Below are 16,847 nucleotides of genomic sequence, written 5' to 3' on the forward strand. Positions count from 1 at the left end.
TGCGGCTCACGAGCTGAATGACAAAAAAAGAACATTTCATGTGTGCACACCATTTGAAGTGGGTGGATGCAGGACGGTATATTCTTATGGTGGGCATTCCACAATTTTTTTTCTTTTTTCCCACAGGCTGCTTAAAAAAAAAAAAGAACATCCCATATATACCCAACAAGGACCAGCGACGTACTGGTACATCACTGGACTTTGAGTGGTTATAATACCAGGATGATGTCTGCAATTCCCCCCCCCCATTTCCCCGTTTATTTTCCATGGCCTTCTTGGGCAGTCCCGTGCTACTGGGAGAACCTGGGAATGCAGCCGGTGGTTCTGCTAGCTGACCATAGAGCTGATGGAGACCGGTATGGCGCAAATCATCTCTATAGTCTAAGAATTTGGAAGCTACGAGCATTTCATGACTTCAGTTTCGCAGGATATAAACCGTGCCATTTGTAAATTGAGAAAGCATCTGATCACACCAATCTTGATAAGATCTGATTATGTAAGGGCAGAGGATTTAGCTAGAGTCTAATAGACTCCAGATTTCTCAAAAAAGAATTAGCTGTGATAGCAATAAAAGTGATACAAAAAAAAAAAATGGAGACCATGTAAAAAAGAAAAAACCCTCACCCCCCCGTGCGCGGATGCACCATGCATCGCCGTGAATGGCAAAAAAATAAATGTTACATGGGCTCAACATGCCTCTCAGCAGGTAGCTTAGCGTGTCTACTTTACGAAAAGGGGTAATTTGGGGGTGTTTGTACTGTCCTGGTATTTTAGCACCTCAAGAAATGTGATAGGCAGTCAGAAAGTAAAAGCTGTGTAAATTCCATTATCTATACCATAGTTTGTAGATGCTATAACTTTCACACAAACCAATTAATATGCAGTTACTGGGATTTTTTTTTTTTTACCAAAGACATGTTGCAAAATACATTTTGGCCTAAATTTATGGCACAATTTTGAGTTTATAGGATATTTTTTTATAACAGAAATGACAATATCGTTTTCTTTCAAAATTTTCAGTCTTTGTTTTGTTTATAGCCCAAAAAAACCCCCAGAGGTGATCAAATACCACCAAAAAAAAGCTCTGTTTGTGTGAAAAAGACAAATTTAATTTATGTGCAGTATTGTATGACCGCATAATTGTCGGTTAAACTAGTACAGCACTGTATAGCAAAAAATGGCGTAAACTGCAGTATCTATACCATAGTTTGTAGATGCTATAACTTTCACACAAAGCAATCAATATACACTTATTGGGATTTTTTTTTAACAAAGACATGTAGCAGAATACATTTTGGCTTAAATGTATGGCTAACTTAGTTTACTGAGTTTACTATATATTTTTTTTTTATAGCCATAAGCTGAAAAAAAGGTTTTTTTTCAAAATGTTTGGTCTTTTTTTGTTTATAGCACAAAAAATAAGTGCACAGGTGATCAATTACCACTGAAAGAAAGCTCTATTTGTGTGGAAAAAAAAAAGGATGTAAATTTTGTTTTGGTAAAGCATTGCATGACCACGTAATTACCAGTTGAAATAGTGCAGCGCCGAATAGCAAAAAAAAGGCCTGGTCAGGAAGGGGGGTAAATCCCCTGGAGGGCAAGTGGTTAAATTGGGGCTGCAATGTATAACATACAATTACCCTTCACCCAACATAAAATGATTACAATATTAACGATAAGCAACATCTGTTTCAGTTACTTTGATAACATGACTATTCCACTATTTTTACATTTTTGGATTGTGCCTTGCCGATGATAAAAACCAACAAGTGGGTTAGTGTTTATTCATTAATCTATGTTGATGTTTTATCCTTCCCACATCTCCCAATATGTTGATCTCTGTGTTTGGATTTCTACATCAATATTTTGCTCTGATATTTGCTTATTAGTGCATCATTAATAGTTCTACTATTTGCATTTGTTTTATGAGTTATACCTAAAGTTCTTTGATGTGAACAGATGTAAAAAAAAATCCATCTCTAACAGTTCTATGAAAACAGTGAGAAGCAATCATTTGTATGCACACAGACATTAAATGGCAGTCGTCTTGCTTTGGCTGTTTTTGGCAGGATTGGGCAATCATACAATGTCCTAGAGGCATTCACAGATATCACTGACCATCTTTTTCCCTCCTGATAAGTTGGACTTGAGGTGTCCCTCTTCCCTGCTCTATTAGTTAAACACAAACTGAATCATATGATGACCTATAGGAACCCAACCACAGATGTCTGAATAATTCAACTTTTCATACACTATATTGCCAAAAGTATTGGGACACCCCTCTAAATGATTGGATTCAGTTGTTCCAATCACCTCCATGGCCCCAGCTGTATAAAATCAAGCACATAAGCATGCAGACTGCTCCTACAAACATTTGTGAAAGAATGGGTTGCCCTCAGGAGCTCAGTGAATTCAAGCGTGGTACCGTGATAGGTTGCCACCTGTGCAATAAGTCCATCTGTGAAATATCTTCACTACTAAATATTCCACGATCAACTGTTAGTGGTATTATAATAAAGTGGAAGCAACTGGGAACAACAGCAACTCAGCCACGAAGTGGTAGGTCACGTAAAATGACAGAGTCGGGTCAGCACATGCTGAAGCACACAAGGCGCAGAATTTGCCAACTGTCTGCAGAGTCAATACCTAAAGACCTCCAAACTTCATGTGGCCTTCATATAAGCACAACAACAGTGCGTAGACCGCTTCATGGAATGTGTTTCCATGGCCGTACCACTGCATCCAAGCCTTACATCACCAAGTGCAATGCAAAGCATCGGATGCAGTGGTGTGTGTTCTCAGGAGTGACGAAACACGCTTCTGTGGCAATCTGATGGACGTGTCTGGGTTTGACGGTTGCCAGGAGACAAGTACTTGTCTGACTGCATTGTGCCAAGTGTAAAGTTTGGTGGAGGGGGAGATTACGGTGTGTGGTTGTTTTTCAGGGGTTGGGCTTTGCCCCATAGTTAAGTAAAGGGAACTCTTAAGGGCGTCATCATACCGAGACATTTTGGACAATTTCATGCTCCCAGCTTTGCGGGAACAGTTTTGGGATGGCCCCTTCCTGTTACAACATGACTGCGCCCCAGTGCACAAAGCAAGGTTCATAAAGACATATATGAGCAATTTTGGGGTGGAGGAACTTGACTGGCCTGCACAGAGTCCTGACCTCAACCCGATAGAACACCTTTGGGATGAATTAGAGCGGAGACTGCGAGCCAGACCTTCTTGTCCGACATCAGTGCCTGACCTTACAAATGTGCTTTGGGAAGATTGGTCAAACGTTCCCATAGACACACTCCTAAACCTTGTGCACAGCCTTCCCAGAAGAGATGAAGCTGTTATAGCTGCAAAGGGTGGGCCAATTCAATATTGAACCCTACAGACTAAGACTGGGATGCCTTTAAAATTCATGTGCGTGCAAATGCAGGCATCCCAATACTTTTGGCATATAGCGTATGTGCGACTGCAGTCTCCTGTTTTTATGTCCAACTTCAGGGTCACCTGAGCAGACATTTCCGAAATGACTGATTCCACAATTAGAATGAAGCAGCTGAGATGATTTTTCCAGGGTGGATGTCATTGTTCTCTGGAGGTATGTGCACATCAAATAACCATACGAACATTACTACAGCAAGCAGTGATGTTTATTCTATACTCTGTGCTTCCAACCCTTGCCACTTGTCTAGGAGTACTTTTAAGACCACTTTTCAGAACTTATCCACAATAGTCCAGGATAGGCTTTGAAAGTTACACCCAAAGCGATCTGCTAAGGTGCAGATAAAACTGTCTTGTAAATATTCTTTGACTGAAGCCTTCTGCATACAGAAGGCACAAATGACCAATATATCCAGATATAAATAATACAAATAGCAAACCTTATAACAACTGTATATTTAAGGTAAACCTGCCAGCAGCATTTATCAAGACATGCAACATACTATGTAATTATCATTTACAGCCATGCCAATAATTCTCATTCCATTTGGATTAAGCATTTGTGAGTTCCATTGTCTGCAGGTCCCTATGCCAAAGTGTCTGATTGTTCTCCTAGACTCCTACAAATGGAATAAAGAACACTGGCAGGGAGAAACGATGGATGGAAAAGCATGGGGGTAGAGCTGGAGGATCAAAGCCATATATTCATAATACCTTGCTTCCTTTATGAATCTTAAAAAAAACAAACTTACTTTATAGAGGGAGAATAGTAAAGTGCTAAAAGCGGCATTACTATGTGAAAAGCAATGCCTGAATATGTAATAATGCAAATATGGTTTTCTGTATGTGCAGTTAAAATAAAAAAAAATTATATATTTATTTGCTTATTTTTTCCAGAAACTTTATTAGAGTTTACAAGACAAAGACCGGCATTTTATGGTAGAGAGTGGGTATAAAAGGGTGATGCAACAGCATCAAACTTGACATGGACAGTATGCAATGCATTGATACAAAGTCACAAATATAATGTTATATAGAGACACAGTGCACCCAGTGAATCAGTAGATGTACGTAGTAGCAGAGTAACAAAGCAAAAAAAGGGGTGGATGAGAGGGGAAAGGGGGGTAGGAAGCAGGACAGGGAAGGGGGCAGGGATACAGAGGAAAAGAAAAGGGGGAATAGTGGAGAAAGGGTAAAAAATTAAGTATTATAATATAACTTTTTATATCATCCAAGGAATCCTGACTATATGCACCATGCCAAGTAGACCATATCTTATCAAACGTCTTAGGACAAAGTCTGCTCTCATAGGTGATTTTATACAGCAGCAAAGCTGAATTAACCGCCTTCCAGCAGATCGTATGAGAAGGAGGGGTAGTGGACTTCCACCGCAAAAAGATTTCCCTTCTCACATAAAATAAGGCATAACTAAGGAAGAGCCTAGTGTATCTATCAGCCTCAATATCTTCTATATAGCTCAACAGCAACAAAAGAGGGTCAAGGGACAAACCCACCTCACAAAGCTCACCACGTGTATCAACCTCTAACTCCCAATAGGGACTCATAATGGGGCAAGACCATATAATGTGCAAGAAGGTACCAGTCTCCGTAGCACATCTAGTGCACATCGGATCCATCTGGGGTAAATGTAGGCAAGTTGTTTGGGGGCATTCTAAACCCTATATAGGAATTTCCATATAAATCTATTCATAGCTGAAATCATAGAAGTCGCATAAGAAGAGACACAGTGCTCCCAGTCATACTCCGTGAGGGCAGGGATATCAGCCCAACAACAGTCAAAGTTTCAAGTAGACTTAGTGTTGTAGCCCACAGACAGATGGTGGTACAAAAAAGACAAGGATTTCCCTAAGACCTTCGAAGACAGGAGGCGCTCAAGAGGATCGGACTCTAGCATGGGGGGTTCTGGGAATTGGGCCGAAAGGGCATGTTGTAGTCTGAAATTACATGTTTCGAAGTCTTGATGCCACATTTAACCATTAGCTGTGGGTCAGGGATCAAATAAAGATGGGGAAGAGGTGGATTACCCCAAAAGGGAAAAATGTGGTGAAAAGTTTGAGGGCTCCCTATAGATCCTGCGTGCCTGGGTTGACACCCAGACTACAGCCCTCAAAGGGCCTGTTAAAGACAGGTGAGCCGAGGGCCTCTAAAAACCAGGTTACTCAAGCCAGAGAACCACCACTGCACAGTAACAAGCCAAGCTGGCCAGTAGTATAATTGAAAGTTGGGGAGCGCAAGGCCACCCAGAGAAAGTGGAAGTTGGAGAGCACGGATAAGATTGCATAAAATAAATACAGTGGGGCAAAAAAGTATTAAGTCAGCCACCAATTGTGCAAATTCTCCTTCTTAAAAAGATGAGAGAGGCCTGTAATTGGCATCATAGGTAGACTGCAACTATGAGAGACAAAATGAGAAAAAAAATCCAGACAATCACATTGGCTGATTTGGAAATGATTTATTTGCAAATTATGGTGGAAAATAAGTATTTGGTCAATATCAAAAGTTCATCTCAATAATTTGTTATATATCCTTTGTTGGCAATGACAGAGGTCAAACGTTTCCTGTAAGTCTTCACAAGGTTGGCACACACTGTTGCTGGTATGTTGGCTCATTCCTCCAGTGATGTTTTGGGGCTGTCACTGGGCAACACAGACTTTCAACTCCCTCCAAAGGTTTTCTATGGGGTTGAGATCTGGAGACTGGCTAGGCCACTCCAGGACCTTGAAATGCTTCTTACGAAGCCACTCCTTCATTGCCCGGGCATTATGTTTGGGATCATTGTCATGTTGGAAGACCCAGCCATGTTTCATCTTCAATGCCCTTGCTGATGGAAGGAGGTTTGCACTCAAAATCTCACGATACATGGCCCCATTTATTCTGTCCTGTACATGGATCAGTCGTCCTGGTCCTTTGCGGAGAAACAGCCCCAAAGCATGATGTTGCCACCCCCATGCTTCACAGTAGGTATGGTGTTCTTTGGATGCAACTCAGCATTCTCTCTCCTCCAAACACGACGAGTTGTGTTTCTACCAAACAGTTCTATTTTGGTTTCCTCTGACCATATGATATTCTCCCAATCCTCTTCTGGATCATCCAAATGCTCTCTAGCAAACTTCAGATGGGCCCGGACATGTACTGGCTTAAGCAGGGGGACATGTCTGGCACTGCAGGATCTGAGTCCCTGCCGGCATAGTGTGTTACTGATGGTAGCCTTTGTTACATTGGTCCCAGCTCTCTGCAGGTCATTCACTAGGTCCCCCCGTGTGGTCCTGGGATTTTTGTTTTTCGTTCTTGTGATCATTTTGACCCCACGGGGTGAGATCTTGCGTGGAGCCCCAGATCAAGGGAGATTATCAGTGGTCTTGTATGTCTTCCATTTTCTAATTATTGCTCCCACAGTTGATTTGTTCACACCAAGCTGCTTGCCTATTGCAGATTCAGTCTTCCCAGCCTGGTGCAGGTCTACAATTTTGTTTCTGGTGTCTTTCGACAGCTCTTTGGTCTTCACCATAGTGGAGTTTGGAGTGTGACTGTTTGAGGTTGTGGACAGGTGTCTTTTATACCGATAACAAGTTCAAACAGGTGCCATTGATACAGGTAATGAGTGCAGGACAGAGGAGCCTCTTAAAGAAGAAGGTACAGGTCTGTGAGAGCCAGAAATCTTGCTTGTTTGTAGGTGACCAAATACTTCTTATTTTCCACCATAATTTGCAAATAAATTCTTTCCAAATCAGCCAATGTGATTGTGTGGATTTTTTTTCTCATTTTGTCTCTCATAGTTGGTCTACCTATGATGCCAATTACAGGCCTTTCTCATCTTTTTAAGTGGGAGAACTTGCACAATTGGTGGCTGACTAAATACTTTTTTGCCCCACTGTACATTGTTAGAAAGATCCAGGTATAAATTACTTGGGAGGTTATGTTTAGCTTTGTAAAGTCGGTACCCATAATTATTTTATGTATGTCTTTAAAACTAATAGATGCATAAGAACAAAATCTGTTTTAGCAGTAAAATTGGATTATGTCTTATATGGCTAATTCCTGCCAATACAATGTGCCCAGTGAGTGTCTGCAGCATAAGATAACACTAGAATGTTTTAGTATAAAAGTCACACTGATGGTGATCTATGCAGAATCCAATCTACACTGAAGTCTTTGTAGATTTGTGCTTCTTTAGGAATTTACTCCGCCTCAGGACCTTAAAGAGAAAGCTGGGATTTATGTCAGAGGTTGGAGAGAGAGGATTTTGAAGATAGTGGAGATGCAAGTTGTTCCAATGCTATGAAAGAGAAGTGAAATAAATGTAAAGAAATGGCTGAGAAATATAATAGTGTATAAGCAGGAAAAAGGGACAATTTTATGGGAGAATTACAATTAAAGATTAAGTAAAAATGGATGTTTACTCTAAAAGACTTATGGCCTATTGGCACACACATCTATTTTGTACACTGAGCGTATTTGCAACCTCTGTACTAGGAAGCACAGAATAGCTATCGTTTGATATACTTTCTAAGGAAGGGACCAGATTTATTTATTTTAGTGGGCCATGGTTTTATGTGCCAAACTTGAAGTGTTTCTTCCCCTTTATGGCCTAGATTTTTGTGAATTGGGACTTGTATTTTCATATTTTAGCTACAGTAACATCTGTTTATGAGATCAGGGATCAGATTTTAGAGGGATTAAGACATTTTATTAGGTTTTATAAATATTAGAATACAGTAAAGCAGATGATCATATCAACCTGCCTCCAGGTTAGCTTCTCTTAGCCAAACCTCACTCAACATTCTGGAACAATGAACAATTAAGTTATCTCTTCAACCCTGTACCTCTCAATTGCAGTTGGTTAATGCCACAGCTGTAGCTTACATCAGCCATCAGTGAAGAATCAGAAATCTTGCAGCTCAAAAAGAAGCTGATTGGGTTCTGGCTTGTACAGAACTTCAAGTTCTACTGCTCTACTGACACCATCCACTGCTCTACTGACACCATCCACTGCTTTACTGACACCGTCCTCTACCCTACTGCCACCATCCACTGTCCTACTGAAACCAACCTCTGTCTTACTGACACCATCCACTGGTCTACTGGCACTGTCCATTGTTAATGTAGGCTAAGTATTTTTTTTTTTTGCTTATATAGTGACATTTGTTTTATTTTACTTACTATTTAGGCCTTGCTAGTTAATTAAAAAAAAAAATTAATAAAAAAGGAGTCAAACCCCATTGATCTTTCATGTTGTTCTCAAAGGTTGCCTAAGCTTGCTCTAAACAAACATTTACTCCTGGGGCCCATGACCAGGTTTGCCTTGATCTTGGTGACTTACAGTCAGGTCCATAAATATTGGGACATCGACACAATTCTAACATTTTTGGCTCTATACACCACCACAATGGATTTGAAATGAAACGAACAAGATGTGCTTTAACTGCAGACTGACAGCTTTAATTTGAGGGTATTTACATCCAAATCAGGTGAATGGTGTAGGAATTACAACAGTTTGTATATGTGCCTCCCATTTGTTAAGGGACAATTGGCTTCTCAGCTGTTCCATGGCCAGGTGTGTGTTATTCCCTCATTATCCCAATTACAATGAGCAGATAAAAGGTCCAGAGTTCATTTCAAGTGTGCTATTTGCATTTGGAATCTGTTGCTGTCAACTCTCAAGATGAGATCCAAACAGCTGTCACTATCAGTGAAGCAACCCATCATTAGGCTGAAAAAACAAAACAAACTCATCAGAGAGATAGCAAAAACAGTAGGCGTGGCCAAAACAACTGTTTGGAACATTCTTAAAAAGAAGGAACGCACCGGTGAGCTCAGCAACACCAAAAGATCCGTAAGACCATGGAAAACAACTGTGGTGGATGACCAAAGAATTCTTTCCCTGGTGAAGAAAACACCCTTTACAACAGTTGGTCAGATCAAGAACACTCTCTAGGAGGAAGGTGTATGTGTGTCAAAGTCACCAATCAAGAGAAGACTTCACCAGAGTGAATACAGAGCGTTCACCACAAGATGTACACCATTGGTGAGCCTCAAAAACAGGAAGGCCAGATTAGAGTTTGCTAAACGACATCTAAAAAAGCCTTCACGGTTCTGGAACAACATCCTATGGAAAGATGAGACCAAGATCAACTTGTACTAGAGTGATGGGAAGAGAAGAGCATGGAGAAGGAAAGGAACTGCTCATGATCCTAAGCTTACCACCTCATCAGTGAAGCATGGTGGTGGTAGTGTCATGGCGTGGGCATGTATGGCTGCCAATGGAACTGGTTCTCTTGTATTTATTGATGATGTGACTGCTGACAAAAGCAGCAGGATGAATTCTGAAGTGTTTCGGGCAATATTATCTGCTTATATTCAGCCAAATGCTTCAGAACTCATTGGACGCCGCTTCACAGTGCAGATGGACAATGACCCAAAGCATACTGCAAAAGCAACCAAAGAGTTTTTTAAGGGAAAGAAGTGGAATGTTATGCAATGGCCAAGTCAATCTCCTGACCTGAATCTGATTGAGCATGCATTTCACTTGCTGAAGACAATACTGAAGGGAAAATGCCCCAAGAACAAGCAGGAACTGAAGACAGTTGCAGTAGAGGCCTGGCAGAACATCACCAGGGATGAAACCCAGCGTCTGGTGATGTCTATGCGTTCCAGACTTCAGGCTGTAATTGACTGCAAAGGATTTGCAACCAAGTATTAAAAAGTGAAAGTTTGATTTATGATTAATATTCTGTCCCATTACTTTTGGTCCCTTAACAAATGGGAGGCACATATGCAAACTGTTGTAATTCTTACACCGTTCACCTGATTTGGATGTAAATACCCTCAAATTAAAGCTGACAGTTTGCAGTTAAAGCACATCTTGTTCGTTTCATTTCAAATCCATTGTGGTGGTGTATAGAGCCATAAATGTGAGAATTGTGTCAATGTCCCAATAGTTATGGACCTGACTGTATGAATCTAGCCTTGCAGTCAGGAAAATCCTTCCTCTCACTTGTCTGGCCCAGGCAGATGTGGTATTCGAACCTCATCAAACTCCTGGTGGGATCCCCTTGGACTCCAGATTGCCTGGATTTTCTGTCTGATTTAACATCCTGCTTCCCGTTGACATTCTGACTGTAAGTCCTAAAGGTGCCAGGGGACACCTGATGCTGTTACCTCTATACTTCTCATGAGGAAATCAACTTCTTACATGGTCCAAATTTTACCATTGCACCTGGAAAGCATTTTTCTCATTGTGCAAGGCACAGTGCTTTCATCCCTGTGGTTCGAATCCTGTCTTTTCTCCAGTCTAATTGGCTCAAACTGCTACCCGTCCACCCACAGCCTACAGTACAAACAGTGGACAGCAACCAGTGTCGATGCGGGTTAACATACCTGTACGTCACCTGCATCGGCAGTTCTTGCTTGGCTCATAGAGCACACACCTGGGAGCTCGGTAATCCGTGTGTCACACCACTCTATCCAGGTGATCACATAGTCTTGTTGTAACGGAACCGGTACCCGACCACACTTGGGTATATTCCGTTATACCGCAGCTTCCCCTGTTCGAACACCATGCACGGACCAAACCCTTGAAATCCCTCAGGAAATAGACAACACCCAGCTCTTCTTAAGACAGCCAACTCTTTTTATTGTACACAAAGCACAGGATATATACAGAGGGTGGGGAAACACAACCAGGGACAGGAAATGCATCATCAGCCCGCCCCATCCCACCAAGACACAGAACAATGGGATGAAACACATGGCAAAGGACATTGACCAACCCCCACACCAATACACAAACAGTACATCCCATAATGGTTGGCTGGACAGGAAGACACAGCACAATGGGGGGTAGCACATGGCAAACAGACAATGGACAGCCATGTGGCAGAGAACAAAGGAACACACACTATACACAAGACTCAGACATTCACATACACACCCTGTACCCCTTAACAGGCACAGGGTGCCTTAAACATAATGGGAATTTGGGAAGATGATACAGAGGTCCCCCCACCCACAAAAGCCACTCCCGTCACATACCTCCCCTTTCGGCAGGAGACTAACACAGGAGTAGATCCCAGACGGATGTACTCTGAAGTTAGTCGGTACCTCCAGTCCCTCAATGCCAACACCCACACAGTACCCCATGCAAATTGTCCCACACCAAGCGTTACTCACCCAGCCAACCTCTGCCTCTCCCGTAGAACATACCCGCCGCTGGGGAGAAGTACAGACTGGTCCTTCTCCCTGAAATCCTCTCAGCCGCTGGAGAGAAGACAGGGTGGCTGGGCCGCCTTCATCCTTCTGTGGGGGATCTGGGCCGACTGCCCAGCATCCCTGGGGTATCCAGGTGGTGGCTGTAGTTGCTAGGGAGAGGCCAGCGGCGCTCTGCCCTGTTGCCAGCACTTGTGCTGGGGACCCCACATCTGCTCCAGCTAACCGTAGGGGAGGGAGGCCGGCTTCCTCCCCTCCCAGACTGTGGATCTGCTGCTGGGATGGAATTCCGCTGTCACTGTCCCCCTGGTGCACAGATCCTGGCTTGGGAGGGAAAACAGTTTCCTCCACTCTGGCTGACTGTGGGGGAGAGAGGACAACAACCTCCTCTCCCTTCTCACCCTGGGCCTCTGAAACGACCACAGGTGTGGGACAGAGGTCCGTACCATTTGGCCCTGTTGCAAGGTCTACTGCTGGTTCCTCCTCAGCCGAGAATTGTATCAGATCCCTGGTCTCTGGAATTGGTGTTTGGGGATCGGGGCTCACCATCTCCTGTCCGTGGAACTCAGGAGACATTACCAGTGCTGGGCAGAGTTCAGTAATGTTTGGCCCTGTTGCCAGGCCTACTGCTGGTTCCTGCTCAGCAGAGAAGTCTATCAGATCCCCAGTCTCTGAAACTTCCACTGCTGATTCCTGGGCATGCTACCGAACATGTCCTAGCAGCTGCCTGTATGCCCTTTCCAGATGCAGTTCTTTCATCAGCAGGTATTGCAGATCTGGCTCAAGCTCTGAGACCCCTCTGAGACCGAACATAGCCTCTCTGCCTTCCCGCAACTCCTACAGAGTAGGTTCTCCTCTATCGCCAAACACAAAAAGATCTGTAAGGCTCTCCCACAGCAAACCAGGCCCACCAAAGTCAAGTCCCTCAGGAGAGCACTCTGTTGACACCCCTAAATATTCCTGCTCTGCGTACCACTGCAGAGCCCGATATCTATTGTCCAGTTCTATCTCCTGCTGGACCAGCCTGTCCAACTCAGCCACCCATTGCTCCTGGGGTTGTTCTCCCAGGAATGGCATCCGTGACTTCCGATGGTCCCTGGCCCATTCCCCTGGGGTTGGGTAGTACTTGCCTTTGTCCATACCAGCAGCCTGGATGGCTCCTCTCCAAAGCACCTCCCAAATCCACTGCCTGAGCTCCAGGTACTGATCCGTAGACACAGTCCTGGGGTATGTTGCAAGGATGATCTGCAGCAGCCCTGGGAACTCTGAGGCCAGGTCCATAGCTCCACTGGGATGACTGACTTTTCCTTTCCTGCTCTTGAATCCCGGTGGTGGTTTGGATGTGTTTACAGATTGGAAGCACAATCCCACCGCTTGCCACCAATGTAACGGAACCGGTACACGACCGCACTTGGGTATATTCCGTTACACCGCAGCTTCCCCTGTTCGAACACCATCCACGGACCAAACCCTTGAAATCCCTCAGGAAATAGACAACACCCAGCTCTTCTTAAGACAGAAAGCCAACTCTTTTTATTGTACACAAAACACAGGATATATACAGAGGGCGGGGAAACACAACCAGGGACAGGAAATACAGCATCAGCCCGCCCCATCCCACCAAGACACAGAACAAAGGGATGAAACACATGGCAAAGGACATTGACCAACCCCCACACCAATACACAAACAGTACATCCCATAATGGTTGGCTGGACAGGAAGACACAGCACAATGGGGGTAGCACATGGCAAACAGACAATGGACAGCCATGTGGCTGAGAACAAAGGAACACACACTATACACAAGACTCAGACATTCACATACACACCCTGTACCGCTTAACAGGCACAGGGTGCCTTAAACATAATGGGAATTTGGGAAGATGATACAGAGGTCCCCCCACCCACAAAAGTCACTCCCGTCACACTTGTACCATGTGATTGCTGTGTCCAATCACAGCAAACATATAGTACTCAATGGGAACCGGATGTAAACATTTCCCTGCTTTCACACAGATCAGCTGTGAGAGTAGAGAGAACTGATGCAGCAGCCTGTGAGTGTACAGCAGCTTATCAGGCTGCATGTACACTCACAGACTGCAGTGCCAGCCTGTCCCAGTGTCCCTGATCACTGTCTCTAGTAAAAGAGTAATAAAAAGTGCAGCCAGCCCCTGTCACTTGTCCCAGTGTCACCAGTGATCAAAGTAACACTGCCATACACCATACCAACGTCCTGATCACCGCCATACCAGGCGCCACGATCACCATCATACCTCATACCAGCATCCTGATCACCATAATATGCCATATCAGCACCATGATTACCGCCATTTGCCATATCAGAGCCCTGATCACCACCATATACCATACCAACACCCTGATCACCTCCATACATCATACCAGCATCCTGATCACTAACGCGTCATACCAGCACCCTGATCACCGCAATACCCCATACCAGCATCCTGATCACCACCATACCCCACGCTAGTGTTCTGATCAACACTATGCCAGCGTTCTAATCACCACCATATGCCATACCAGCATTCTGATCACCGCCATACCAGATTCCTCATCACTGCCATAACCCATACCAACATCTTGATCACCACCATACCTCATACAAGCATCCTGATTATCGCCATACCAGCATCCTGATCACCCCCATACCAGTGTCCTGATCATTCACATACCGGTGTCCTGATCACCACCATATCAGTACCAACAGAGACAGTGTCCTGAATCTTTAAGAGGCTGAGATTGAGCCCTGCAGTCACTTTTGCATCAGTTTGTGTTCTTGTTATTGGTGCATGCTTAGCTGGTGCATCAGTGTTGCCAAATTATTTGCTGTGTCACAAGGTATAGAATCAAAGCTTTTGACAGCCTGTGAAGACTAAGACTGAGCTCTGCAGTCACTTTTGCAGCAGTTGTTTTCTTATTCCAGGTCACAATCCTGCACAATGCCCTCTTACCTCTTTTGGTCAGTTGACCATCTCGACCGCACTTATGCTTATCAGACAACATTTTCCCAGAAATGGTATATGCCGTCATAACCTTTGATACTGTACCTCGTGACATTGCAAATAAATTGGTAACTTCAGTCACAGAGGCACCATCTAAGCTGGCACCAACAATTTGCCCTCTTTGAAGCTCAATAGACTCTGCCATGACTCTGCATTACTAGCAGTGAATAATGAAAGTGAGGCTTCCCACCTGTTAGCTAGGTGTCTCATCATATAGCGGAAGCAAAAGGTTACACCACATCTGCTTTCAACACGAAACACGTCATCACTTTCATGCTTACAAATCATGGAGTGTTTTCATTTTTTTTGTCTATTCTTTGTATAATAACATTCAAAAGTAACACACAATACACAATTCAAAAACCTACCAAATCAAAAACTGTGCAAGATAAATAATGCAAAAAAAAGAGAGAAATATCACATTGGCATAAGTATTCAGTTCCTTTGCAATAACACTTGAAATTTAGCTTGGGTGCCTCCAATCAAGGTGTAGAAACATGTCAACAACGATCAAGAGAAATCTGAGTTCTCCTGTGGTAAATTAAATTGATTAGACATGATTTGGAAAGGCTTCATATATTAAAAGCCTTAGAGCTGACAATGCATACTGTATCAGAAAAAAAGCCATGAGTTCAAAAGAACTGCCTGCAGAGTTCAGAGACAGGGTTCTTGCAAGGCACAGATCTGGGGAAGGCTACAAAAAAAATCTGCTACACCAAAGGATCTCAAGAGCACAGTGGCCTCCGTAAATTCTCAAATGGAAGAAGTTTTGCACAACAATGGTTGTTCCAAGAGCTGGTCACCCATCCAAACTGCACAATCGGGAGAAGGGCCTTCGTAAGAGAGGTGACCAAGAACGCGATGGTCACTCTGACTGAGTTCCAGAGATTCTGTGTGGAGTTGGGACAAAGTTCCAGAAGGACAACCATCACTGCGGCCCTCCAACAATCTAGCTTTATGGCAGTGGCAAGACAGAAAACTCTCTTCAGTGCAAAACACATGAAAACCTGTTTGGAAACAAATACCAGAAGGATGCTCAGACTTTGAGGAACAAGATTCTCTGGTTTGATGAAACTAAGATTGAACTATTTGGCCTCAATTCTAAACAATATGTCTGGAGGAAACCAAGCACCACTCATCTCCTGCCCAATACTATCCCAACAGTGAAGCATGGTGGTGGGGGGACTGGGAGACTGGTCAGGATTTAGGGAAAGCTGAAGGGAGCAAAGTGCAGAGATCTACTAATGTATATAATGAAGAAAACCTGTTCCACAGTGGTCAGGACCTCAGACTGGGCCAAAGGTTTACCTTCCAACATGACAACGTTCCTAAGCACACAGCAAAGACAACACAGGAGTGGCTTAGGACAACTTTGTGACTATCCTAGAGTGACCCAGCCAGAGCCCTAACTTGAGCCCTATTGAATATCTCTGGAGAGACATGAAAGTGGCTGTTTACCAATGGTCCCCATCCAACCAGTATTTGCAACGAAGAATGGCAAAAGGTCCCCCAATCCAGAGGTGCAAAGCATGTCGCATCATACCAAGACTCGAGGCTGTATTTGCTGCCAAAGGTGCTTCAACAAAGTACTGAGTAAAGGGTCAAAACACTTAAGTACATGTGATTTTTCAGTTTTTTCTTTGTATTAAATTCACAGGCATTTTACTAAAATTATGTTTTTATTTTGTCATTATAGGGTACTCAGTATAGATTAATGAGAAAAAATGTTGACTCTACAACCACATCTCTGTTTCTACATTGGCTCTGGAAATGTTTACGAAGTGTTTAATTGTGACTTCAATAAAGCTAGCTCTGATTTAAAAAAAAAAAAAAAAATTTAAACAACTGTAGTATCAGGCTGCAACATAACAAAATTGAAAAAAGTGAAGGGGGTGTGAAGTCCTGAAGAAGTGGTTGTTCTGCAAAACATGTTAACATGACACGTGTATAGGGGTGCATGTGTTTATTTGTTCTATATAAGTCTCTGATTTAATTTGTGTTAAAAGTTGGTTCCTTTCTGTTTTTTTGTTTTTTTTTTATTATTTATAAAATAATAAACAACTGTGTTTTATCTATTCCTTTTTGGCTACATCATTGGTCCCTTTTGTTTACTTTTTTTGTATTGAGAGTTATGTATTTTGGGATTATGCCCAGGATA

The sequence above is a fragment of the Staurois parvus genome, unplaced genomic scaffold (assembly GCF_062004578.1).
Source record: "Staurois parvus isolate SC_StPar_1 unplaced genomic scaffold, SC_StPar_1.0 ptg000287l, whole genome shotgun sequence".
Classification (NCBI taxonomy): Eukaryota; Metazoa; Chordata; class Amphibia; order Anura; family Ranidae; genus Staurois; species Staurois parvus.